Below are 13,979 nucleotides of genomic sequence, written 5' to 3' on the forward strand. Positions count from 1 at the left end.
TATCAAAGTTTCTATGGCTGGATCAGAGCTGCGACTGCACAGCCTCCTTTCCCTACAGACCTAGCAAATCTGGGGAATTTCATGCAAGAGTGCATTTGCTGCGATAAACCAGCATGGTCAGCTTGGAAGATGCTATGTGAGTTTTCCACATCAAGCAAACAGGAAGTGGAATATCAAAAAATCCTGGGCTTTTAAACAGTGCATACATGGGGCACATACCTGTGTAAATGCAGGGCAGTGGAGTTGAAACTGCTGACCAGAGTGGTCATGATGGCATTGTGGGACACATCCCAAAGGTCACGTAAGGTGACATGAGCAAGCATAGTGTCTACACTAGTGTTTCTCAAATGCAACCACTGTGGTCACATGCGGCCACCAGGGGCTCTCCTTGAGGCCATAGCCTCCTGGACAGTGATGGGGGAGGGCAGCAGAGCAGTGGCGCCTCTCCTGGGACTGGCAGCAGGGGTTGGCCCTGTCCCTGTCTGGAGCCACAAACACCAGAGGAGCAGGCACCTGATGTGAGTTCCCCACCTTCCCAGAAGCAGCGGGGCTTGGGCTTCCAGCTTCCACCCTGGGGTGGCAGGTTTTGGCTATGGGGATCCATCTCCTGGCTGCAGAGCTTCAAGCTCAGGTTGCAGGCTAACCAACCCCCCATTGTCTCTGTAGCCCACCGCTTCCCTCAGCCCTCCATTACCTCTTGGTCCCGCTGCCTCCCTACCAATTTCTCTATGCAGGGCCTAATTTGTTGCCCGGCTTGTTCCAGAGCTGAGTAAGACTGCTGTGAAAAGCAATATTTGTAGGTGTGTTAATATCACTTTCCACTGCCTCCCAGCTAGATAATAAGTTTGCTGTTTAAAGTGATATTAATAAGCAAACAAATATCTGTTTTCACAGCACTAGACTTACTAGCTAACAAGTCTAAAAAAGCATAAAAAAGCAAAAGAAATAACAAAAAAGACAAGCTCATGCAAAGCACCTTATTTTGTTTCTATTCTGTCCAGTAAAGACTAGAGACAATTGTAAATTATTTTTACTCTTGATTCAGCAAAAAAACCCCTACTTAAATACATTACTATGATTTGGACATGTATATGTGCATATTTGTTTTTTCTAAAGTATTTTAGGAAAGATTGTTAGAGTGTCCACCAGCAAGAGTTTGTGGCTGCACTCTAAGGCCACCAACATTTTTCTTGTGAGAACCCCTGGTCTACACTGATTCTGTGTAGCTCTAACTTTGTTGTAAAATGACCTATACCTCTTGTTGAGGTGGTTTTATTTTGTTGGCACAATGGCATATGGCCCTGCCACAAGTGGGGATAGGCTGGTATAGGTAAAGTGATATAACTTCCACATGTAGGCAAATCTTGACAGACTTATTCCTCACATTATTTATGAAGGGAATAGATAAGGGGAAGCATAACCAGAAAAAGAAAGAAAGAGAAGACTAAGTTTAGTTCTTTTATTGCACAATGCTTTTGGTAACAGATACACAGTTATTAGGGTTTCCTAGAAAATGGTAAAACATGGGAAGGAACTGGTGGAAAACATCCACTGGGAGAGAAGGAATTCTTAGGATAGTGGTTTAGATATAAATGTACAGGCTGGATTTTCCCATAAGAGGCTGATGTTAGACACACAAATCCCATGGATGCAGGGGCGGCTCTAGCTTTTTTGCCACCCCAAGCATGGCAGGCAGGCTGCCTTCAGCGGCATGCCTGTGGGAGGTCCCCAGTCCCACGGATTCGGCGGCATGCCTGCGGAAGGTCCGCTGGTCCCGCGGCTTCGGCATACCCGCCGCTGAATCTGCGGGACAGGCAGACTTCCCGCAGGCAAGCCGCCGAAGGCTGCCTGACTGCTGCCCTCGCAGGGACCAGCAGGGCACCCCCCATGGCTTTCCGCCCCTGGCACGCGCTTGGAGAGCTGGTGCCTGGAGCCGCTGCTGCATGGATGGTGAATGGGAGTTCAGCATCTAACAGCCTTAGGTCCCATTGTCAATAATAACTGGACATGGTGGAGCAGATAGTGAACTGGACTGGGACTGTGGATAATTGATTTCTGTTACTGCCACTAGCCTTCTGAGTGACTCTGGGCAGGTAACACCACCTCTTCCTGCCTTTGTTTCCCCAGCTATAACATGAGGACAAGGATGTGGACTTAGAGCTGGATTCATAGTGTTTACTTTGAGCATCTGGATCTGCCCAGAATCTGCCCCCCCTCTAGAATACACAAAGCCCCGGCTCAGCTGCCAGCAAACCCTGAAGACACATTTGTGTTTGCAGTAAAAGGGCCATAGATGCCTCTAGACATGCCCTCGGCAGCCCCACACCAGGTATCCAGATACTGAAGCCCAAGAGCGATAAACAAACCTAGGGAAGGTGGGTGTTCCCCTGCCTGACTCATCTGTAGGGCCCCATCTGGGAGGGGAGGTGCCGAGAAACTTTTGAAAATCCCCCTGGGTACCCAAGTATCTTAAAAAACTGGCCCTTAGTAATTGTTGAAAATAAGGCGCCTGTGCTGGTGTCCTGTGTTCTGTGGCAAAGGTCAGGGAGTTTTCTTTTGCTTTTCTGTTCCTTTTGAATGATGCCTGGGAATGAAATACACTATAAGGCACAAACATTAATTATACAATTACCTAACATTGGAGTTCCATGGTGACATTTCAACTCTATATTTTTATAATATAGGTATATTTTATAGATGTGTGTGTATATATATATATCAGTCTCTCACCATACAATGAATGGATGCTTAGTGTTCCAGATGAGTTCATTTTGCCTGCATCCTCTCACTGAGCACAATCTCCCCTAATTGCCTGAATTTTGAGCAGCCACAAGTTTGTATCGCTCACCAGCCCAGTAGTGCTCACCTCTGGCATCTCACATAGGTCCTAAAAAGACTGGGGTCACAGGTTTAAGAGATCTAACAGTCTCCACTTTCTCCCATGCCTGTGACACTGTAAGAGCATGACACGAAGCCCAGTGAATCTAACGGAAACGTGACCTGGGACTACAGCAGGCTTTGGTTCAGGCTCTACCCCAGCCCTTGTTATATCTATTTTATTTTAACCTAAGGAACTGATGAGTTAGTGTTGTCCAAACACACATTTCCTGCAAGCTTTCCTCAGGGCTTCCTTCACCTCTTTGTTTCTCAAACTGTAAATGAGGGGATTGACCAGGGGAGTCAGGACAGCATAGCCAACAGAGAGAACTTTCTTGACATCTCTGAGGATGTCAGTGGTTGGGAACATATAGACTATTAGCAATGCTCCATAATAAATGGTCACCACAATGAGGTGGGAGGAGCAGGTGGAAAAGGCCTTTTGCCTCCCGGTGGTGGATGGGATTCTCAGGATGGTGGAAATGATGCAGATATAGGACATCAAGGTAAGCAGGAATGGGACCAATGAGAAAATCAAGCTGAGTGTGAAAATCAACATTTCCATCATCTGAGGGTCACTACAAGAGAGATTTATCAGGGGGATGAGATCACAAAAGAAATGATCAATACCATTGGGACCACAGAAAGTTAACTGTGATATTTACAATGTTATTACGCCACCACATAGGAAGCCACCTGTCCAAGAGCCACCTGCAAGCTGGAGGTATAACGTACCACTCATACAGGCTGTATAGTGCATTGGATTACATATCGCTAAATACCGATCATAAGACATCACCGATAAGAGAAGGCATTCTGTAGCAACCAGAGAGCAAAAGAAATAATATTGTGTGAGACACCCAATAAATGAAATAGTTGTGTCCTCAGTGAGGAGACTAGCCAGCATGCTGGGCAGGATGGAGGAGGTGTAGCAGGTCTCCAAGCAGGACAAGTTCCCCAGGAAGAAGTACATGGGGGTGTGAAGGTGCTGATCAGACACAACTAACACAATGATGAGGATGTTCCCAGCCACAGTTGCAGTGTAGATCAAGAGAAAGAGCAGGAAAAGCAGGATTTGCAGTTCAGGAAGAGTCCTGAATCCCAGGAGGATGAATTCTGTGACAGTTTGATTTCCCTCTTCTGGGTTTGTCATGGGGTGTGTCTATGAGAAAGAAATTCACTGTGTGATATAAATGAAGAACATTCACTCAATAAAATGTCTGCATTGTTTGTATTAACTCCCCAGCTGTCTACCGGAACACTATCTGAGTGGAAAGTGGAGGCTATCGGAGGTGAAATGGGGGAAAAGCCATCTCTCTTGACCACTGGAACAGTTTTAATATATGAGCAGATGGCAGATTCAACAAATTGTTAGTTTCTCTGGAAACATGTGTAGTAACTTCACAGATCTCTGCAAGTACTGATATACTATGGTGATGGGGCTCAGATTGAACAGTAGAGAAACACCAAAAGATATTGGTTCAAATAGTCACTCCTTTTACTTCCTGGTGTATCAAAGCAGAGCAATGACCTTTTCTAAGTTGCAGTTCCACTGCTGAAATTGGTTAGGATTTTTTATTTCAGGGGAAGACTCAACAGAGAAACAAACCAAGCCAATAGGGCTGGGAATTGCAATGGGTGGGCAGCCAACTTCATGTGAATTGCCATGAAAATGGGCAATAAACTCTATCAGAGCAACTAGATTTTTTTTTCGTTCCAAACAGACACATCCCTGTCCTTCCCTAGGACAATATTTCATTGTCTCGCAGTAGGACACTCTACAGAGAGACCCAACCCATAAACAAAACAAAAAAACTCCAACTAGAAACCACCATGGTAGCCAGAAATGTATCCTCTAGTGCAAAAAAAAGTCTATATAAAATTCAAAATTAGTGAAAAATATGCTATGTTCATATTATGAGTTTTGAGGAACTCATACTTCCATTAATCAGTAATTGCAGATTATTCAAATGTTGGTTTTCATTCCAGTTTTTTGAGGCCAGGACTGATATAAAGCAGTTAGCAAAAGTCAGGCTGTGAGCAAACATCAGGCTCTGCCTGCTTGCAAATTCACACAATTTGGCAAGAACAGGACTGACATTGCAGAAACACATTCCTAAGAAGTACTAGGCACAGAGTACTTATGCAAACACATTCCAGAAGAGTGGTACCAGAATATCCCGATATCAGGGATGGTACAAAAACATTCCCCAAGGATAACAGGAACACACTGACCCCTCCTAAAAGATAAGATCAGGATGAAAGTGTGATGAATAGAGCCGTTTTGATCGAATGAACATGTACAAGGAGATGGGTGCTAACTAGCCATGTCAAGGGGCAGTAACTATGTCAGAGGTGCAGTATGTAATTTGTTTGTGTCAGGGTCTGAAGAGATATCTCTGAGAGAGTGTTTTGGTCCAGCCAAGGGGGGGAATGGAAAGTCCTGCCATTCACTGAGCTGTGTCCATTGTTATGGGCATACATGTTTTAGTATCCTCATAGAGTCTGCCACATGTTATTACCGTGCTTCATCAGCAATAAGCCTGGCTGGGTGCCTTCATACCTTAACGGACCTTGTGGTAATTAAGTGCTTCACTTGAGGTCTGCTGTGCTGGCTGTCTGCACAGAGCTGGGGCAGCACACAGGGAGAACACACACATGCCTCCAAGTATCTAACAACAAGTCCTAGCAGTGAGCTGACAGGTCTTTCATTTTTCCAAGTTCAGTCATTTTGCATTGGGTTGGGAGTTTGAGAGAGATTAATGCCAAATTCCTCTTGGATTCCCATAGGATTTGTTACCTAAAAACTTACATTGTTTCCAAAACCTTGAGCTTCAAGGAACAAGGGGGAGGGTTGATTTACCTCTTAGGTGGGTCTATGAGAACCCAGAGTCTCTGCTGTCTCCTCCTCACTTAGGATTTCAGGGACCAGGATCTAGATTATTCAGTCCACCTTCTTTCCCCAGCACATTCATGTGCTTCTGTGTTCCCATTCAATAGAACGTCATAAGCCAGAAAGTACCAAGTCTATATCACCAAGTCTGGTAACATGCCCTGTCTCATAGCCTCCGCCATATTGTGACAGTCGTTTCTGATTCAGTATATATATTTCTGTGGGAAGGTGCCGTCTCCCGAGGCACGTCTGCATGGCAAACATAATGAGCAAGAAATTGTTATTGTTTGATTTATTTTTAGACAATGTCGGTAGAGTCAAACTAGTCTCAAAGGGAAAGTCATGGAGAGAGAAAAACATTTCATCCTAAAACAAATCTCTGTTGACTGGGTGAATGCTATTGTTATTGTGAAGAAATAAATCACCAATTCTAGTTAAGTTTGCTGCTGAAATTTTTGGCCTGGTCTACACTACGGGGTTAGGTCAAAGTTAGCCATGTTAGGTCGATTTTAAAATGAATGCGTCTACACAACCAACCCTGTTCCATTGACCTAAAGGGCTCTTAAAATCGACTTCTGTACTCCTCCCTGGTGAGGGGAGTATTGCTAAAATTGATCTTGCTGGGTCAAATTTGGGGTAGTGCAGATGCAAATAGACGATATTGGCCTCCGGGAGCTATCCCAGAGTGCTCTAATGTGACCGCTCTGGACAGCACTTTGAACTCGGGTGCACTAGACAGGTACATAGGAAAAGCCCCAGGAACTTTTGAATTTCATTTCCTGTTTGATCAGCACGGTGAACTCAGCAGCACAGGTGACCATGCAATCCCCCCAGAATCTCAAACGAGCTCCAGCATGGACCAAAAGGGAGACACTGGATCTGATTGCTGTATGGGGGAGAAGCATCTGTGCAGGCCAAACTCCAATCAAAAAGAAGAAATGCTAATATATTTGCAAAAATCTCACAGGGCATGTTGGACAGAGGCTACAACAGGGACACATAGCGGTGTCGTGTGAAAGTTAAGGAGCTCAGGCAAGCCTACCAAAAGACAAAGGAGGCTAACGGTCGCTCCGGGTCAGAGCCCCATACATGCCACTTCTATGAATAGCTGCATGGCATTCTAGTGGGAGACCCTACCACTACCCAACCACTGTCCGTGGACACCTGCAAGGAGGGAGTCTCATGCAACAAGGAGGAGGATTTTGTGGATGAGGAAGATGAGGAGGAGAATGTGCAGCAGTCAATTGGTGAATCTGTTCTCCCTGGCAGCCAGGACCTTTTCATCACCCTGGAGTGAATACCCTCTGAAGGCAGGATCCCCGACCCTGAAGCTGGAGAAGGCAGCTCTGGTGAGGGCACATTTTTAACTACAGTACAGGGTTTAAAAGCAATAACTTTTAATGTTTGATTTGCCCTGAAGAATTGGGATGCATTTGCAGCCAGTACAGCTACTGGAAAAGTCTGTTCACATGTCTGGGGATGGAGTGGGAATCCTCCAGGGACATCTCTATTAAGCTCTCCTGGAGGTACTCTGAAAATCTTTGCAGAAGGTTTCTGGGGAGGGCTGCCTTATTTCGTCCTCCACGGTAGGACACTTTACCATGCCAAGCCAGTAGCAAGTATTCTGGAATCATTGCAGCACAAAGCATGGCAGCGAATGGTCCTGGGTTTTGGTCACATTCAAGCAACATTCGGTCTATATCTTTCTGTGTTAGCCTCAGGAGAGTGATATCATTCATGGTCAATGGGTTGAAATAGGGGAATTTTTATAAGGGAACAGTAAAAGAATGCTGTTCATGCTGGGCAGTTTGCACTTGGCTAAAAGAGATCATCCCAGAGAATAGACACGCAGTGGGGGGAGGGGTGAAGGGAGCATCCCGGAGAGTAGCCATGCAGTGAGGGGAGGGGAGAAGGGATCATCCCGGAGAATAGCCACGGGGTGGAGGGAGGTGTTCGCTGCACATCCACCCGAAAACTGCAGCCCCTCCTTTTAAATGGCAAACCCAACCCATTGCTTTCTATGGGAAAGGAGGGAGCTGCAGTTTGAAACCATTCCCACATTTTATGAAGGCATAAGAAGCCAACCCTGCATACCAAAAGGCTTACCATGGCTGCCTGGAAACCGAATTATGTTGCCCAGCCGTTTGTGATGTGTCACCATACCGGCAGGCACTCAATATAAAAGGCAAAATGCGACCTTGTACCTGAAGCACCTATGCTGTCTGCTGAGAATTGCTTGATTCACTGTGAAAGATTCTCCCTTTTGTTCTCAGAAATGTATCATCTTAAATTTTACTCTCCCTTTTTATCTCCCCCCAGGTACAAATGTTTCTACGCTTTCCCTCTCATCTCCATCCCTGAGGTTATTGCTGATGAGAAGGTGAAAAAACGCACTCACAATTACATGTTTTCCGACCTCATGCAGTCCACCCGCAATGATAGGGCACAGCTTAATGCATGGAGGCATTCAGTGGCAGTGGCCAGGAAAGCATTAAGTGAACACGAAGAGCAGAGGGAGGAGGCAATGCTGAGGCTAATGGGGGAGCAAACAGACATGATGAAGCCTCTGTTGGAGCTGCAGGAAAGCCAACGAGAGCACAGACCCCTGCTGCATCCTGCCCTCCTCCCAAAGGTCCATATCCTCCTCATACAGACGCCCAAGAATGCAGGGGGGGTGGAGGGGAAGGCTCCGGGCACCCAGCCACTCCACTACAGAGGATGTCCCAAGCAACGGAAGGCTGTCATTCAAACAGTTTTGATTTGTAGTGTGGCTACAATAAGCAATGTGGCCTTGTCCTTCCCTCCTCCCCAACCCCACCCGATCCAGGCTACCTTGTCAGTTATCTCATTTTTTTTTTAATTAATAAAGATAAAATGCATGGTTTCAAACAATAGTTACTTTATTTCGAAGGGGGGAGGGTAGTTGGCTTACAGAGAATTAAATCAACAAAGGGGGTGGGTTTGCATCAAGGAGAAAAACACACAACTGTCACACCGTAGCCTGGCCAGTCATGAAACTGGTTTTCAAAGCCTCTCTGATGCGTAGCATGCCTAGCTGTGCTCTTCTAATCACGTTGGTGTCTGGCTGCTTAAAATCAGATGCCAGATGATTTGCCTCAACTTCTCACCCTGCCATAAACGTCTCCCCCCTACTCTCACAGATATTATGCAGCACACAGCAAGCAGCAATAACAATGGGAATGTTGCTTGCGCTGAGGTCTAACCTAATCAGCAAACAGTGCCAGCGACCCTTTAAATGTTCAAATGCACATTCTACCACCATTCTGCACTTGCTCAGCCTATAGTTGAACTGCTCCTTTCTACTGTCCAGGCTGTCTGTGTATGGATTCATGAGCCATGGGAACAAGGGGTAGGCTGGGTCCCCAAGGATAACTATTGGCATTTCAACATCCCCAAAGGTAATTTACTGGTATGGGAAGTAAGTCCCTTCTTGCAACTACTCGAAAAGTCCAGAGTTCCTAAAGATGCGAGCATCATGCACCTTTCCCGGCCATCCCACACTGATGTTGGTGAAATGTCCATTGTGATCCACCAATGCTTGGAGCACCATTGAGAAGTACCCCTTGCATTTTGCATACTGGTTGGCAAGGTGGTCCGGTGCCAAGATAGGGATATGCATTCCATCTATTGCCCCACCACAGTTAGGGAACCCCATTGCAGCAAAGCCATACAGTATGACCTGCACATTTCCCAGAGTCCCTACCCTTGATAACAGAACGTCAGTGATGGCATTAGCTACTTGGATCACAGCAGCCCCCACAGTAGATTTGCCCACTCCAAATTGATTCCCGACTGACTGGTAGCAGTCAGGCGTTGCAAGCTTCCACAGGGCTATCGCCACTCGCTTCTCAACTGTCAGGGCAGCTCTCATCTTGGTATTCTTGCACTTCAGGGTGGGGGAAAGCAACTCACAAAGTTCCAGGAAAGTGGCCTTACACATGCGAAAGTTTCGGAGCCACTGTGAATCATCCCATACCTGCAACACGATGTGGTTCCACCAGTCTGTGCTTGTTTGCTGAGACTAGAATTGGCATTCCACTGTATCAACCAGCCCCAGTGCTGCCATGATCTCCCAATTGCCACATCCCGTGCTTTCAGGAACATTTGTGTCCATGTCCTCATCACAATCATCCTCGTGCTGGTGTCTCTTAGCCTGATTCTGCACATACTCCAGGATAATGCGTGAGGTGTTTATAATGCTCACAATAGCAGCGGTGAGCTGGGTAACCCAGGAAAAAAGGCGCAAAATGATTGTCTGCTATTGCTTTCACTGAGGGAGGGAGAGGCGACTGATGACATGTACCCAAAACCACCCACAACAATGTTTTTGCCCCATCAGGCATTGGGAGCTTAACCCAGAATTCCAATGGGCAGTGGAGACGGTGGGAACTGTGGGATAGCTAACTACAGTTCACAGCTCCATTAGTCGATGCTAGCCACGGTATTGAGGAGGACGCACTCCGCCGAAGTAATGCGCTTAGTTGGGGACATACACAATTGACTGTATAAAATTGATTTCTAAAAATCAACTTCTATAATATCGACCTAATTTTGTAGTGTGATTTAGACACCACATTCCATTTCAGCTCCCTTAGGCAGCTTTGAAAGTGTCAGCATAGTTAGCTGAGCTTGCACTGAGAGCTGGCACTAGGCAATTGCTTAGGTCCCCGAGCATATCAATGGAACTTGCTTATTTTAGTAGTGTGGGAGGAGCGGTGGTGAAATATTCCTACTTATGGAATTCAATGGGCGAGCACCAGCCCTGCTTTCACTGTCTCTAAACAAACCTTCTGTTGCCTTCAGTAGCAACCACACATGTTGACAGTCTCCCTCCAATAACCTTGGCTATTCAGTTAACATGTTAAAACATGTATAAGTGATTTAGGAGACTAAATTCAATTTTCAAAAGTGTCCTAGTTACTAAGGCTTGGAGCATAAGTCTCTCTGAAAGTTAACAGGACTTGGGCTCATTAGTCACTTTTGATGTTTGCTTAAGTGTTATTGAAAATGTTACCCCGATTGTTGCTCAGATAAAATGCAGGAACAACAAGGTGCTTTACACATTCAGGTTGGAATTTTCAAAAGTGGGGGGAATATACACAACAAAAAAGGCTGGAAAAAGGCTAATGTAGTGCCCATCGTTAAAAAAGGGAGGAAGGAAGAACCGGGGAACTACAGGCAAGTCAGACTCACCTCAGTCCCTGGAAAAATCATGGAGCAGGTCCTCAAGGAATCAATTCTGAAGCCCTTAGAGGAGAGGAAAGTGATCAGGAACAGTCAGCATGGATTCACCAAGGGCAAGTCATGCTTGACTAACCTAATTGCCTTCTATGAGGAGATAACTGGGTCTGTGGATGAGGGGAAAGCAGGGCCGGCTCTAACTTTTTTGCTGCGCCAAGCAGCAAAAAAAAGAGCCATCCCGCCGAGCCCCCCCCCGCCGAGCGCCGTGCTGCCGGAACCCCCCCCCGAGCACCGCGCCCTGAGCCACCCCCCGCCAAGCGCCACGCTGCTGGAGCCCGCCCCCCGAGCGCCACATTGCCGGAGCACCCCCCCCGCAGAATGCCGCGCTGCGCTGCCCCCCGCCACCCCAAGATTGGCCACCCCTTACCAGATGCTGCCCCAAGCATGTGCTTGGTTGCCTGGTGCCTGGAGCTGGCCCTGGGGGAAAGCAGTGGATGTGTTATTCCTTGACTTTAGCAAATCTTTTGATACAGTCTCCCATGGTATTCTTGCCAGCAAGTTAAAAAAGTATGGGCTGGATGAATGGACTATAAGGTGGATAGAAAGCTGGCTAGATCGTCGGGCTCAACAGGTAGTAATCAACGGCTCCATGTCTAGTTGGCAACTGGTTTCAAATGGAGTGCCCCAGGGGTCATTCCTGGGGCCGGTTTTGTTCTATATCTTCATTAATGATCTGGAGGATGGCTTGGACTGCACTCTCAGTAAGTTTGCAGATGACACTAAACTGGGAGGAGTGGTAGATACGCTGTAGGGTAGGGATAGGCTACAGAGGGACCTAGACAAATTAGAGGATTGGGCCAAAAGAAACCTGATGAGGTTCAAGAAGGACAAGTGCAGAATCCTGCTCTTAGGATGGAAGAATCCAATGCACTATTACAGACTAGGGACTGAATGGCTAGGAAGCAGTTCTGCAGAAAAGGACCTAGGGATTACAGTGGACGAGAAGCTGGATATGTGTCAACAATGTGCCCTCGTTGCCAAGAAGGCTAACGGCATTTTGGGCTGTAAAAGTAGGGGCATTGTCAGCAGATCGAGGGACGTGATCGTTCCCCTCTATTCGACATTGGTGAAGCCTCATCTGGAGTACTGTGTCCAGTTTTGGGCCCCACACTACAAGAAGGATGTGGAAAAATTGGAAAGAGTCCAACGGAGGGCAACAAAAATGATTAAGCGGCTGGAGCACATGACTTATGAGGAGAGGCTGAGGGAAATGGGATTGTTTAGTCTTCAGAAGAGAAGAATGATGGGGGATTTGATAGCTGCTTTCAAGTACCTGAAAGGGGGTTCCAAAGAGGATGGATCTAGACTGTTCTCATTGGTACCTGATGACAGAACAAAGAGTAATGGTCTCAAGTTGCAGTTGGGGAAGTCTAGGTTGGATATTAGGAAAAACTTTTTCACTAGGAGGGTGGTGAAGCACTGGAATGGGTTACCTAGGGAGGTGGTGGAATCTCCTTCCTTAGAAGTTTTTAAGGTCAGGCTTGACAAAGCCCTGGCTGGGATGATTTAGTTGGGAATTGGTCCTGCTTTGAGCAGGGGGTTGGACTAGATAACCCCCTGATGTTCCTTGCAACCCTGATATTCTATGATTGTATGAAATGGTTAGTTACGGGCATTTTGAAATAAATTATAAAAATAATTGAACTGTTACTGGATGGGTATCTGGTTAAAAGATAGGAAACAAAGAGTAGGAATAAATGGTCAGTTTTTAGAATGGAGAGTGGTAAATAGTGATGTCCCCCAGGGGTCTGTACCAGGACCAGTCCTATTCAACATATTCATAAATGATCCGGAAAAGGGAGTAAAGAGTGAGGTGGCAAAATTTGCGGATGATACAAAACTATGCAAGATAGTTAAGTCCCAGGCACACTGTGAAGAGCTACAAAAGGATCTCACAAGCCTGGATGACTGGGCAACAAAATGGCAGATGAAATTCAATATTGGTAAATGCAAATTAATGCACATTGGAAAACATAATCCCAACTATACATATAAAATGATCACGTCTAAACTAGCTGTTACCACTCAAAAAAGAGATCTTGGAGTCATTGTGGATAGTTTTCTGAAAACATCGACTCAATATTCAGCGGCAGTCAAAAAAAGCAAACAGAATGTTGGGAATCATTGAGAAAGGGATAGATAATAAGACAGAGAATATTATATTGTCTCTATATTAATCTATGGTACACCCACATCTTCAATACTGAATGCAAGTGTGGTCACCCCATTTCACTTGATGATTACCTGTTCTGTTCATTCCTTCTTGAGCACCTGGAATTGGCCACTTTCGGAAGACAGGATACTGTTCTAGATCAATCTTTGGTCTGACCAAGTATGGCCATTCTTATGTTCTTATGACACAAACAGCCAGGACCCAGCAGTGATCTCTGGGAACTTAACCAGGAACAGCTTCATAGCTCTTCTCTGATCTAAGCCCAGCTGGGACCAGTTCCAGCAAAGCATCAGCATCATGCTCCCTGGGCACCTGGAGGTGGGGACGTTGGGCAAACAGAGATGGATTCAAAAGCCAACGGCACTGGGACTCTCAATACCCAGCCGGGGGTTTATTAGAGAACATGAAGGACTGAGGGTCTGTCAAATGGTCACCAAGGAGTGACTCGGCCTTTGGCCTTGCAGTGCTTCAGCTGCTCTGTTGCTACCAACAGCACAGACCTTTTCAAAGGGAGGGGATCTTTTACAATGAGTGACCCCAAAACTGACTGCAACAAGGTCATGTCCCAAGAGGGCTAGTTCTCAGGGCATGGGGTCACATCTGTCCCAGGTGCCTTAGACAGCTCTGCTGCATGCAGGGCCCTCTCCTCTGAGCATGAGAGAACTTATAGGGAGAGGAAGTAGCTGCCACCTACCAATGGGCAGAATTTCTGTGATGCCAAAATTGCAGTGCTGGCTCAGTGACTGGAACCAGGTCAGCGCTAGATCAAGGGCA

The 13,979-nt window shown here is 46.3% G+C and overlaps 1 pseudogene; it reads right to left on the reverse strand.

Annotated features, from left to right (window-relative positions):
- Positions 1–3,082: 3,082 nt before the first annotated feature.
- LOC128846019 (olfactory receptor 5A2-like) lies at positions 3,083–4,030 on the reverse strand (annotated as a pseudogene).
- Positions 4,031–13,979: the final 9,949 nt, after the last annotated feature.

This window comes from Malaclemys terrapin, chromosome 12, assembly GCF_027887155.1.
Source record: "Malaclemys terrapin pileata isolate rMalTer1 chromosome 12, rMalTer1.hap1, whole genome shotgun sequence".
Lineage (NCBI taxonomy): Eukaryota > Metazoa > Chordata > Testudines > Emydidae > Malaclemys > Malaclemys terrapin.